This window comes from Zea mays, chromosome 4, assembly GCF_902167145.1.
Source record: "Zea mays cultivar B73 chromosome 4, Zm-B73-REFERENCE-NAM-5.0, whole genome shotgun sequence".
NCBI classification, from domain to species: domain Eukaryota; kingdom Viridiplantae; phylum Streptophyta; class Magnoliopsida; order Poales; family Poaceae; genus Zea; species Zea mays.
Genome location: NC_050099.1, coordinates 87,496,393 through 87,510,296, shown reverse-complemented (window position 1 = coordinate 87,510,296; position 13,904 = coordinate 87,496,393).

Here is a 13,904-nt window from a genome sequence, read left to right as displayed (position 1 = left end):
CCCTAAGTACATGCCGTTGTGGCAGCCGGAGAGATTTTGGCACCCAGCTGGTGTGATGTCATGGCCGTCGGAGGAGCGATGGAGCCTGGCGGAGGGACAGCTGTCGGAGCGGTTGAGTCCTTGCTGACGTCCTCTTGCTTCCGTAAGGGGCTGAGAGCCGCCGTCGTCACAGAGTATGCGGGGCGCCATCATTGCCTATCTGGCGGAGCGAGCCAGATGGGACACCGGTCTTGTTTCCTGCGGCCCGAGTCAGCTCGGGGTAGGGCGATGATGGCGCCTCCTGTTGACGTGGCTGGTCTGCGCCCTAGGTTGGGCGATGTGGAAGCTCCTCCGAGGCTGAGGTCGAGTCTATCTTCCGTGGCCGAGGTCGAGTCCGAGCCCCTGGGTCAGGCGAGGCGGAGTTCGTCGTCTTCTAGGGCTGAGCCCAAGTCCGAGCCCTAGGTCGGGTGGAGCGGAGTTCGTCGTCTTCTGGGGCCGAGCCCAAGTCCGAGCCCTGGGTCAGGCGGAGCGGAGTTCGCCGTCTTCCGGGACTTAGCCCGAGTCCGAGCCCTGGGTCGGGCAGAGCGGAGTTCGTCGTCTTCTAGGGCTGAGCCCAAGTCCGAGCCCTAGGTCGGGCGGAGCGGAGTTCGTCGTCTTCCGGGACTTAGCCCGAGTCCGAGCCCTGGGTCGGGCGGAGCGGAGTTCGCCGTCTTCCGGGGCTGAGCCCGTGTCCGAGCCCTGGGTCGGGCGGAGCGGAGTTCGCCGTCTTCCGGGGCTGAGCCCGTGTCCGAGCCCTGGGTCGGGCGGAGCAGAGTTTCCTATGATGCCTTTGGTAGGGCCTGACTGCCTGTCAGTCTCACTCTGTCAAGTGGCACCACAGTCGGAGTGGCGCAGGCGGCGCTGTCCTCCCACCAGATCGATCAGTGGAGCGGCGAAGTGACGGCGGTCACTTCGGCTCTGCCGGCCGGGGGGCGCGTGTCAGGATAAAGGTGTCAGGCCACCTTTGCATTAAATGCTCGATTTGGTCGGCTGATGCGGCGATTTGGTCAGGGTTGCTTCTTAGCGAAGGCAGGGCCTCGGGCGAGCCGGAAATATGTTCGCCGTTGGAGGGGGGCCTCGGGCGAGACGGAAATACTCCGGGGTCGGCTGCCCTTGTCCGAGGCTAGGCTCGGGCGAGGCGTGATCGAGTCGCTCGAATGGACTGATCCCTGACTTAATCGCACCCATCAGGCCTTTGCAGCTTTATGCTGATGGGGGTTACCAGCTGAGAATTAGGAGCCTTGAGGGTACCCCTAATTATGGTCCCCGACAGTAGCCCCCGAGCCTCGAAGGGAGTGTTAGCACTCGCTTGGAGGCTCTCGTCGCACTTTTTTGCAAGGGGACCAGCCTTTCTCGGTTGCGTTTTGTTCCGGTGGGTGCGCGCGAGCGCACCCGCCGGGTGTAGCCCCTGAGGCCTCGGAGGAGTGGTTTCACTCCTTCGAGGTCTTAATGCCTTGAGTAATGCTTCGGCTGGTCTGGTTGTTCCCTCATGCGAGCTGGTCGTAGCCCGGGTGTACGGTCGGGTCCCAAGTTCTCGGGCTGGTATGTTGACGCTGTCAACGGTTTGGCCGGAGCCGGGTTTGCGAGAGCAGCCCCCGAGCCTCTGCACAGGGCGAGAGGGCGATCAGGGACAGACTCGACTTTTTTACATACGCCCCTGCGTCGCCTTTCCACAAGGAGGAGGGGGGAAAGCGCCATGTTGCCCTCGATGGGCGCCGAACATGGTGTCTCCGGTGAGCTGCAAGCGGGTAATCCGAGTGGACGTCCGTGCCCCGTTCGTTAGGGGTCGGCTAGGGGCCAGAGGCATGCCCAAAAGTACCTGCGGGTGATCTGCCGGACCCGGTCCCCTGGCGACGGGGTCCGAGGGCTCGATGCCTCCCTTTGATGGGATTCCGTTACAATATCGTTCCCGCTGGTCTCAGAAATGTCCTAGGGTACCTCGGGAGCGCAGCCCGAGCCTTGGTTATGTATCGAACGTACCCATGGTCATCCCTCGCTCGGCGTCTGAGGCGGCTGTGAACCCTTTGGGGGCCAGCCTTCAAACCCCTGATCAGTAATGGGCGCGGAGCCCGAATAGCCTGAGGCGGCCGTGGAACCCTTTCGAGGGGCCAGCCTTCGAACCTCTGACCAGTAGTGGGTGTAGGGCCCACGCGATCTGAGGCGGCTGTCGAACCCTTCCGGGGGGCCAGCCTTCGAACCTCTGATCAGTAGGGTGGCTCGGAGCCTGGTTCCTTCACAGGGAAGGATCCTTTTCGGGGTATCCCCCTTTCCCGGTCCCTGTTGCAAGAGAGAGAAAGAGGAAAAAAGGAAAAGGATACGAAATCGAACGACGCGGCGTACCTTTTTTGGCGCGGTTATTACGGCGAAGGCGAAGCGTCGCCTGCTTCTCCTGCCAGAGGCGCCGCCTGTCCCGCCGCGGAGTTAATGCGACGGGGCGAGTGGTTGGTGAAAGGGAATTAGGCTTACACCTAGTTCCTAAATAATTTTGGTGGTTGAATTGCCCAACACAAATAATTGGACTAACTAGTTTGCCAAAGTATGTAGATTATACAGGTGTAAAAGGTTCACATTCAGTCAATAAAAAGACCAAGTGTTGGATTCAACAAAGGAGCAATGAGGCAACCGAGGGCACCTCTGGCTGGAGGCACCGGACTGTCCGGTGTGCACCGGACAGTGTCCGGTGCGCCCAGAGGACACCAACTCAAACTCTTCGCCCTCGGGAATTCTCGGAAGCCGGCGCGCTATAATTCACCGGACTGTCCGGTGTGCACCGGACATGTCCGGTGCTCCAAGGAAGCGCGGTCTCCGGAACTCGCCAGCCTCGGGTTCGCGCGGCAGCCGCTCCGCTAAAATTCACCGGACTATCCGGTGTGCACCGGACTGTCCGGTGTGCCAGCGGAGCAACGGCTCCCTGCGGCGCCAACGGCTCCCTACGGTGCATTTAATGCACGCGCAGCGCGCGCAGACGTCAGGCACGCCCATACCGGTGCACCGGACATCAAACAGTACATGTCCGGTGTGCACCGGACACCCAGGAGGGCCCACAAGTCAGAAGCTCCAACGGCTAGAATCCAACGGCAGTGATGACGTGGCAGGGGCACCGGACTGTCCGGTGTGCACCGGACTGTCCGGTGCGCCATCGAACAGACAGGTTCCCAACGGCCACATTTGGTGGTTGGGGCTATAAATACCCCAACCACCCCACCATTCATTGCATCCAAGTTTTCCACTTCTCAACTACTACAAGAGCTCTAGCATTCAATTCTAGACACATTCAAAGAGATCAAATCCTCTCCAATTCCACACAAAACCCTAGTGACTAGTGAGAGTGATTTGCCGTGTTCATTTGAGCTCTTGCGCTTGGATTGCTTCTTTTCTTTCTCACTTGTTCTTGTGACCAAAACTCTATTGTAATCAAGGCAAGAGGCACCAATTGTGTGGTGGCCCTTGCGGGGAAGTTTTATTCCTGGCTTTGATTTGAGAAGAGAAGCTCACTCGGTCCGAGGGACCGTTTGAGAGAGGGAAGGGTTGAAAGAGACCCGGCCTTTGTGGCCTCCTCAACGGGGAGTAGGTTTGAGAGAACCGAACCTCGGTAAAACAAATCCGTGTGTCACACTTCATTATTTGCTCACGATTTGCTTTGCGCCCTCTCTCGCGGACTCGTTTATATTTCTAACGCTAACCCGGCTTGTAGTTGTGTTTATATTTGTAAATTTCAGTTTCGCCCTATTCACCCCCCCTCTAGGCGACTATCAATTGGTATCAGAACCCGGTGCTTCATTAGAGCCTAACCGCTCGAAGTGATGTCGGGAGATCACGCCAAGAAGGAGATGGAGACCGGCGAAAAGCCCACTACAAGCCAAGGGAGCACTTCATCGGAAGAGTCCCGCACCAAAAGGAGGGAGAAGAAGAAGAGCTCCTCCAACAAAGGGAAGGAGAAGAAATCTTCTTCTCACCACAAAGAGAAGAAGGAAAAATCTTCTTCCCACAAGCCGCATCGGAAAGGAGACAAGCACAAGAGGATGAGGAAGGTGGTCTACTACGAGACCGACACTTCATCAACATCGACCTCCGACTCCGATGCACCCTCCGTCACTTCTAAGCGCCAAGAGCGCAAGAAGTATAGTAAGATCCCCCTACGTTACCCTCGCATTTCCAAACATACACCTTTACTTTTCGTCCCATTAGGCAAACCACCAACTTTTGATGGTGAAGATTACGCTAGGTGGAGCGATTTAATGCGATTTCATCTAACCTCGCTCCACAAAAGCATATGGGATGTTGTTGAGTTTGGCGCGCAGGTACCATCCGTAGGGGATGAGGACTATGATGAGGATGAGGTGGCCCAAATCGAGCACTTCAACTCTCAAGCAACAACAATACTCCTCGCCTCTCTAAGTAGAGAGGAGTATAACAAAGTACAAGGGTTGAAGAGCGCCAAGGAGATTTGGGATGTACTCAAAACTGCGCACGAGGGAGACGAGCTCACCAAGATCACCAAGCGGGAAACGATCGAGGGGGAGCTCGGTCGGTTCCGGCTTCACAAAGGAGAGGAGCCACAACACATGTACAACCGGCTCAAAACTTTGGTGAACCAAGTTCGCAACCTCGGGAGCAAGAAGTGGGACGATCACGAAGTGGTAAATGTTATTTTAAGATCTCTCATTTTTCTTAATCCCACTCAAGTTCAATTGATTCGTGGTAATCCTAGATATACTAAAATGACCCCCGAGGAAGTTATCGGGCATTTTGTAAGTTTTGAGTGCATGATAGAAGGCTCGAGGAAGATCAACGAGCTTGGCGACTCATCCAAAGCCCAACCCGTTGCATTCAAGGCAACGGAGGAGAAGAAGGAGGAGTCTACACCAAGTCGACAACCAATAGACGCCTCCAAGCTCGACAATGAGGAAATGGCGCTCGTCATCAAGAGCTTCCGCCAAATCCTCAAGCAAAGGAGGGGGAAGGATCACAAGTCCCGCTCCAAGAAGGTTTGCTACAAATGTGGTAAGCCCGGTCATTTTATTGCTAAATGTCCTATATCTAGTGACAGTGACCGAGGCGACGACAAGAAGGGGAGAAGAAAGGAGAAGAAGAGGTACTACAAGAAGAAGGGCGGCGATGCCCATGTTTGTCGCGAGTGGGACTCCGACGAGAGCTCAAGCGACTCCTCCGACGACGAGGACGCCGCCAACATCGCCGTCACCAAGGGACTCCTCTTCCCCAACGTCGGCCACAAGTGCCTCATGGCAAAGGACGGTAAAAAGAAGGTTAAATCTAAATCCTCCACTAAATATGAATCCTCTAGTGATGACAATGCTAGTGATGAGGAAGATAATTTGCGTTCCCTTTTTGCCAACCTTAACATAGCTCAAAAGGAAAAATTAAATGAATTGGTTAGTGCTATTCATGAAAAGGATGACCTTTTGGATTCCCAAGAGGATTGTCTAATTAAAGAAAACAAAAAACATGTTAAGGTTAAAAAGGCCTATGCTCTAGAAGTAGAAAAATGTGAAAAATTATCTAGTGAGCTAAGCACTTGCCGTGAAATGATTGACAACCTTAGACATGAAAATGCTAGTTTAAATGCTAAGGTTGATTCTCATGTTTGTAATGTTTTAGTTTCCACTCCTAGAGATAATAATGATGATTTGCTTGCTAGGATTGAAGAATTGAACATTTCTCTTGCTAGCCTTAGATTAGAGAATGAAAATTTGATTGCTAAGGCCCAAGATTTTGATGTTTGCAAAGATACAATTGCCGATCTTAGAGATAAGAATGATATACTTCGTGCTAAGATTGTTGAACTTAATTCTTGCAAAACATCTACATCTACCATTGAACATGTCACTATTTGTACTAGGTGTAGAAATGTTGATATTGATGCTATTCATGATCACATGATTTTAATTAAGCAACAAAATGATCATATAGCTAAACTAGATGCTAAAATTGCCGAGCACAACTTAGAAAATGAGAAATTTAAATTTGCTCGTAGCATGCTTTATAATGGGAGACGCCCTGGCATCAAGGATGGCATTGGCTTCCAAAGGGGAGACAATGTCAAACTTAATGCCCCTCCTAAGAACTTGTCTAACTTTGTTAAGGGCAAAGCTCCCATGCCTCAGGATAACGAGGGTTACATTTTATACCCTGCCGGCTATCCTGAGAGCAAAATTAGGAAGATTCATTCTAGAAAGTCTCACTCTGGCCCTAATCATGCTTTTGTGTATAAGGGTGAGACATCTAGTTCTAGGCAACCAACCCATGCTAAGTTGCCTAAGAAGAAAATTCCTAATGCATCAAATGATCATGCCATTTCATTTAAAACTTTTGATGCATCTTATGTGCTTACTAGCAAATCCGGCAAGGTAGTTGCCAAATTTGTTGGGGGCAAACACAAGGGCTCCAAGACTTGTGTTTGGGTACCCAAAGTTCTTGTTTCTAATGCCAAAGGACCCAAAACCGTTTGGGTACCTAAAGTCAAGAACTAAAATTGTTTTGTAGGTTTATGCATCCGGGGGCTCAAGTTGGATACTCGACAGCGGGTGCACAAACCACATGACCGGGGAGAAAAGGATGTTCTCCTCATATGAGAAAAACCAAGATCCCCAACGAGCTATCACATTCGGGGATGGAAATCAAGGTTTGGTCAAAGGACTTGGTAAAATTGCTATATCTCCTGACCATTCTATTTCCAATGTTTTTCTTGTTGATTCTTTAGATTACAACTTGCTTTCTGTTTCCCAATTATGTCAAATGGGCTACAACTGTCTTTTTACTGATGTAGGTGTCACTGTCTTTAGAAGAAGTGATGATTCAATAGCATTTAAGGGTGTGTTAGAGGGTCAGCTATACTTAGTAGATTTTGATAGAGCTGAACTTGACACATGCTTAATTGCTAAGACTAACATGGGTTGGCTCTGGCACCGCCGACTAGCCCATGTTGGGATGAAGAATCTTCATAAGCTTCTAAAGGGAGAGCACATTTTAGGATTAACAAATGTTCATTTTGAGAAAGACAGGATTTGTAGCGCATGCCAGGCAGGGAAGCAAGTTGGAGTCCATCATCCACACAAGAACATCATGACGACCGATAGGCCGCTTGAGCTACTCCACATGGATCTATTCGGCCCGATTGCTTACATAAGCATCGGCGGGAGTAAGTATTGTCTTGTAATAGTGGATGATTATTCTCGCTTCACTTGGGTATTCTTTTTACAGGAAAAATCTCAAACCCAAGAGACCTTAAAGGGATTCTTGAGACGGGCTCAAAATGAGTTCGGCTTAAGGATCAAGAAAATAAGAAGCGACAACGGGACGGAGTTCAAAAACTCACAAATTGAAGGCTTCCTTGAGGAGGAGGGCATCAAGCATGAATTCTCTTCTCCCTACACACCTCAACAAAATGGTGTAGTGGAGAGGAAAAATCGAACTCTATTGGACATGGCAAGAACCATGCTTAATGAGTACAAGACACCGGACCGGTTTTGGGCCGAAGCGGTCAACACCGCCTGCTACGCCATCAACCGATTATATCTTCACCGAATCCTCAAGAAGACATCATATGAACTCCTAACCGGTAAAAAGCCCAACATTTCATACTTTAGAGTTTTTGGTAGCAAATGCTTTATTCTTGTTAAAAGAGGTAGAAAATCTAAATTTGCACCTAAAACTGTAGAAGGCTTTTTACTAGGATATGACTCAAACACAAGGGCATATAGAGTCTTTAACAAGTCCACTGGACTAGTTGAAGTCTCATGTGACGTTGTGTTTGATGAAACTAACGGCTCTCAAGTAGAGCAAGTTGATCTTGATGAGATAGGTGAAGAACAGGCTCCATGCATAGCGCTAAGGAACATGTCCATTGGGGATGTGTGTCCTAAGGAATCCGAAGAGCCTCCACATGCACAAGATCAACCGTCCTCCTCCACGCAAGCATCTCCACCAACTGAAAATGAGGATGAAGCTCAAGTTGATGAAGGACAAAATCAAGAAGATGAGCCACCTCAAGATAATGGCAATGATCAAGGGGGAGATGCAAATGATCAAGACAAGGAGGATGAAGAGCAAAGGCCGCCACACCCAAGAGTCCACCAAGCAATCCAACGAGATCACCCCGTGGACACCATCCTCGGCGACATTCATAAGGGGGTAACTACTCGATCTCGGGTTGCACATTTTTGTGAGCATTACTCTTTTGTTTCCTCTATTGAGCCACACAGGGTGGAGGAAGCACTTCAAGATTCGGATTGGGTGATGGCGATGCAAGAGGAGCTCAACAACTTCACTAGAAATGAGGTATGGCATTTAGTTCCACGTCCTAACCAAAATGTTGTAGGAACCAAATGGGTCTTCCGCAACAAGCAAGATGAGCATGGTGTGGTGACAAGGAACAAAGCTCGACTCGTGGCCAAAGGGTATTCACAAGTCGAAGGTTTGGATTTCGGTGAAACCTATGCACCCGTAGCTAGGCTTGAGTCAATTCGCATATTATTGGCCTATGCTACTTACCATGGCTTTAAGCTCTATCAAATGGACGTGAAAAGTGCCTTCCTCAACGGACCGATCAAGGAAGAGGTCTATGTTGAGCAACCTCCCGGCTTTGAAGACAGTGAGTATCCTAACCATGTCTATAGGCTCTCTAAGGCGCTTTATGGGCTCAAGCAAGCCCCAAGAGCATGGTATGAATGCCTTAGAGATTTCCTTATTGCTAATGGCTTCAAAGTCGGCAAGGCCGATCCTACACTCTTTACTAAAACTCTTGAAAATGACTTGTTTGTATGCCAAATTTATGTTGATGATATTATATTTGGGTCTACTAACGAGTCTACATGTAAAGAGTTTAGTAGGATCATGACACAGAAATTCGAGATGTCTATGATGGGGGAGTTGAAGTATTTTCTAGGATTTCAAGTGAAGCAACTCCAAGAGGGCACCTTCATCAGCCAAACGAAGTACACTCAAGACATCCTAAGCAAGTTTGGAATGAAGGATGCCAAGCCCATCAAAACACCCATGGGAACAAATGGGCATCTCGACCTCGACACGGGAGGTAAGTCCGTGGATCAAAAGGTATACCGGTCGATGATTGGTTCATTGCTTTATTTATGTGCATCTCGACCGGACATTATGCTTTCCGTATGCATGTGTGCAAGATTCCAATCCGACCCTAAGGAATCCCACCTTACGGCCGTAAAACGAATCTTGAGATATTTGGCTTACACACCTAAGTTTGGGCTTTGGTACCCTCGGGGATCCACTTTTGATTTGATTGGTTATTCGAATGCCGACTGGGCGGGGTGTAAGATTAATAGGAAGAGCACATCGGGGACTTGCCAGTTCTTGGGAAGATCCTTGGTGTCATGGGCTTCAAAGAAGCAAAATTCAGTCGCTCTTTCCACCGCCGAAGCCGAGTACATTGCCGCAGGTCATTGTTGCGCGCAATTGCTTTGGATGAGGCAAACCCTGCGGGACTACGGTTACAAATTAACCAAAGTCCCTTTGCTATGTGATAATGAGAGTGCAATCAAAATGGCCGACAATCCCGTCGAGCATAGCCGCACTAAGCACATAGCCATTCGGTATCATTTTCTTAGGGATCACCAACAAAAGGGGGATATCGAGATTTCTTACATTAATACTAAAGATCAATTAGCCGATATCTTTACCAAGCCACTTGATGAACAATCTTTTACCAGACTTAGGCATGAGCTCAATATTCTTGATTCTAGAAATTTCTTTTGCTAGCTTGCACACATAGCTCATTTGAATATCTTTGATCATATCTCTTTTATATGCTATGACTAATGTGTTTTCAAGTCTATTTCAAACCAAGTCATAGGTATATTGAAAGGGAATTGGAGTCTTCGGCGAAGACAAAGGCTTCCACTCCGTAACTCATCCTTCGCCATCACTCCAACCATCTCTCTATTCTTTGGGGGAGAAATGAGCATCAAAGAAAAGGACTTCGTCTTTGGTATAATCTTAACTCATTTACTTATGACCAAAGGGGAAGAAATTACTTCGAGGGCTCTAATGATTCCGTTTTTGGCGATTCATGCCAAAAAGGGGGAGAAATGAGCCCAAAGCAAAAGGACCGCACCACCAGCAAAAGGACCGCACCACCACCAATTTCAAAAAAAAAACTTAGTGCTTTCCAAAAAGTATTTATCAATTGGTTTTCCTACTATGTTCAAAAGGGGGAGAAAGTAGTATTTCAAAAATATATCAAAACCCTCTTGAACACTAAGAGGTGGATCTCATTTAGGGGGAGTTTTGTTAAGTCAAAGGAAAAGCATTTAAAACGAGGGGAGAAAATTTCAAATCTTGAAAATGCTTTGCAAACTCTTATTCATTTACCTTTGACTATTTGCAAAAGATCTTTGAAATGGATTTACAAAAGGATTTGCAAAAACAAAACATGTGGTGCAAACGTGGTCCAAAATGCTAAATAAGAAAGAAACATTCCATGCATATCTTGTAAGTAGTTTTATTGGCTCAATTCCAAGCAACTTTTACACTTACATTATGCAAACTAGTTCAATTATGCACTTCTATATTTGCTTTGGTTTGTGTTGGCATCAATCACCAAAAAGGGGGAGATTGAAAGGGAATTAGGCTTACACCTAGTTCCTAAATAATTTTGGTGGTTGAATTGCCCAACACAAATAATTGGACTAACTAGTTTGCCAAAGTATGTAGATTATACAGGTGTAAAAGGTTCACATTCAGTCAATAAAAAGACCAAGTGTTGGATTCAACAAAGGAGCAATGAGGCAACCGAGGGCACCTCTGGCTGGAGGCACCGGACTGTCCGGTGTGCACCGGACAGTGTCCGGTGCGCCCAGAGGACACCAACTCAAACTCTTCGCCCTCGGGAATTCTCGGAAGCCGGCGCGCTATAATTCACCGGACTGTCCGGTGTGCACCGGACATGTCCGGTGCTCCAAGGAAGCGCGGTCTCCGGAACTCGCCAGCCTCGGGTTCGCGCGGCAGCCGCTCCGCTAAAATTCACCGGACTGTCCGGTGTGCACCGGACTGTCCGGTGTGCCAGCGGAGCAACGGCTCCCTGCGGCGCCAACGGCTCCCTGCGGTGCATTTAATGCGCGCGCAGCGCGCGCAGACGTCAGGCACGCCCATACCGGTGCACCGGACATCAAACAGTACATGTCCGGTGTGCACCGGACACCCAGGAGGGCCCACAAGTCAGAAGCTCCAACGGCTAGAATCCAACGGCAGTGATGACGTGGCAGGGGCACCGGACTGTCCGGTGCGCCATCGAACAGACAGGTTCCCAACGGCCACATTTGGTGGTTGGGGCTATAAATACCCCAACCACCCCACCATTCATTGCATCCAAGTTTTCCACTTCTCAACTACTACAAGAGCTCTAGCATTCAATTCTAGACACATTCAAAGAGATCAAATCCTCTCCAATTCCACACAAAACCCTAGTGACTAGTGAGAGTGATTTGCCGCGTTCATTTGAGCTCTTGCGCTTGGATTGCTTCTTTTCTTTCTCACTTGTTCTTGTGACCAAAACTCTATTGTAATCAAGGCAAGAGGCACCAATTGTGTGGTGGCCCTTGCGGGGAAGTTTTATTCCTGGCTTTGATTTGAGAAGAGAAGCTCACTCGGTCCGAGGGACCGTTTGAGAGAGGGAAGGGTTGAAAGAGACCCGGCCTTTGTGGCCTCCTCAACGGGGAGTAGGTTTGAGAGAACCGAACCTCGGTAAAACAAATCCGTGTGTCACACTTCATTATTTGCTCACGATTTGCTTTGCGCCCTCTCTCGCGGACTCGTTTATATTTCTAACGCTAACCCGGCTTGTAGTTGTGTTTATATTTGTAAATTTCAGTTTCGCCCTATTCACCCCCCTCTAGGCGACTATCAGTTGGCGGGGCGGCCGTTGCGCGTGCGCGAGCCGTTCGAGGAACGGAACACGGGCGCGTTGTCTTCACGCCGTGAGAGAGGGTTCTCTCGCTGCCTCCGGATGGGACGTGAGCTTGGCTGACGACGTGACCGCTGCTCCCGCCCGCCTGCCACCGTCATTACTGCCGGCCCATTTTTGGCCGCACTGACCGCCGCGCCAGGCTGGCGCTGCTAGGTCATGCGCTGGGTCGCCTCGAGTCGCGGTATTGGTTCCGCAGTCGAGGAGGCGCGGTGGTGGCGCAAGTGGCGGTGCAGTTGCATGCACGAAGCATTCGGCGCGCCGGTTGCATGACGCGTGGGCCTAGGCCTCCATGCTGGGCGTGTTGGGAGTCGGAGAAGCGTGCCCACTTGGCGCGGCTGCATGCCGCCTGCATGGCTGCCCGCCCCTTTCGCCCGTTGGTCTGGGCAAAAGTGGAGGGTCACTTGTAACCGCTGGGCGGTCGTGCGCACCGCGCACGGTGGTTTGGCTTCTTCTGCTCTGAGCCTGTTTGCATGGCGTGTGGGACCCAGCCCCCGCGCCGCAGGGGAGGACCTTGGAGTGTGTTGGAGAAGACTCAGCCCGTGACGGCTGGGGACGCAAGTAGGGATAGTCGCCTTTAAAAGGAGGGTGACCCCCTTGGAAGGCAACCATGTCTTCGTGCTCCCTTATGCATCGTGTCTTTCCACCTTCCAAGCCCCCGGATGGGGGATACCCGCCGTCTTTCTGCCTTGTCGTCGGGGGAACGCAACTCCGCGGGAGTTGGTACCTTTCAGCCATCGTTCGGCTTCAAGGATTTTCATCATGCAGCCCGGCTGCACCCCTCCGCCGGCGGTCACCCAAGATGGTGACCTCCAGTTTGATGGTGGGGGAAAGCGAGCCGGGCTGCGGCCTCTGCCCCTCCTTCAGCCTCAAGGATTTTCATCACCAGGGCTGGGGAGGGGAGTGTGCCGAGTTGGGGTCGGCCCCTGCGTGGGCGGTGTCCCGCTCCTTCACCCAGTGATCGGAGGGAAGGGCGGGCGTCGTCCGTGGCGCCGGCAGTTGCAGCGTGCCTGGCTCTCGGGCGCGAGTGGCTTCGGAGCCGCTCGCGGCGCCGGCGTCTGCCACGACAGCTGGAAGAGGTTCTTCCGCCGACGAGATAGCCAGGGCCGCCCACGGACCGACCTCCAACTCTACGACCTTCTGCCCGTCCTTGCCTCACGAGTTTGGGCATGGGCGGGGGCCTGTTGGCAGCAGCATCCGCCCTGAGGTCAGTGCTGCCGCTGTTCGGCCCCCCGGAGTAGAAGTCGTCGTCGTCGCTGCTGCTGGAGCGGGCGACGGCGCGCCGTTCGTCGGTCTTCTGTTGCTCCGCAGGCCTTCCCCCATCGAGTGGGGTTGTTCGTACCTGCGGAGGTGGAACCGGAGTTCCGTTTGTAATGGCACTCTGAATGCCAGTGTTTTTGTTCATTGTGGCTGTCGAGGCCTGAACATGTATGTAATTTTGGCACGGAGCCGTATTTTTTCCTCATTTTCGAGCACTAAGACTCACCTGTTGGTTGTCTGAACCGCTTCACCAAGCGTGAGTCGCCCCGTGTCAAGGTGATGAGTGAGGTATCCGTATCCCGGAGGCGTAGGAGTCCCTCGGCTCGGTCGGCCTTATTGTCCGAGGCTCCTCTAGCTTAGTTAAAGGGACCCCTTGGCCGCTCTTGGATGAGCCGAGGCCAGGGGTAGCGATATCAGCATGAACAGGGGCAGAGTTGGCTCGAAAATGAAACCTGGTTGGCCGGAGCCTAGCCGGGTCGTCCGTTAGCGGGACTGACGCTGGAGTTGACCAGCCGACGCCTCGGGTCGGGCTGGCGTCCTCGGAGGACGGCTGGCCGAGGCCCCGGGGCGACCGGCCGAGCCGCCTGCTCGGGCCGGATTCCCGGAGAAGACCCTGGCAGCGATTTCCCGGGCGTGGTGATGACGTCGTCCTTTAGAGCGGAGATCCTCGGACCGC